The sequence below is a fragment of the Corvus brachyrhynchos genome, unplaced genomic scaffold (assembly GCF_000691975.1).
Source record: "Corvus brachyrhynchos isolate BGI_N302 unplaced genomic scaffold, ASM69197v1 scaffold1, whole genome shotgun sequence".
Classification (NCBI taxonomy): domain Eukaryota; kingdom Metazoa; phylum Chordata; class Aves; order Passeriformes; family Corvidae; genus Corvus; species Corvus brachyrhynchos.
Genome location: NW_008237222.1, coordinates 10,315,752 through 10,316,212, shown reverse-complemented (window position 1 = coordinate 10,316,212; position 461 = coordinate 10,315,752).

Below are 461 nucleotides of genomic sequence, written 5' to 3'. Positions count from 1 at the left end.
GCGTGGTGGGCAGACACCCCTCCGCTCTCCCATGCTGACCACCGGCTACCTCATAATTACTAATGATGGCCTCCATGTATTTTCAATTAGCTCTCTTGGAAGGGAGCAGCTCCCAGCCACGACTCATAATTGTACTTTGGCCACCAGCTGATTTGATCATTACCCGGCAGTGCCAGCACAGCCCCACGCTGCTCCTGTGGAGGCTGCCCGGGGCTGCTGGCAGCGGCACCAGTGCATGGGGATGCAGCAGGAGGGGGGACTGCACCATCCCCGTCGCCTGTCACAGCATGGAGCAGTGCTGCGTGCTGGTCCAGGCCCATGTCTTTACCAGAGGTGTGTTAGGAGCAGAAAAGGATGTGGGAGAGCAATGACATCCTGGCAAGGGGACAGCAGAAGGATTATGGCAGAGGCTCGTGCCATGGAGAGAGCTGTGGGGCTCAGTTGCCCTTCAGCTGACACTG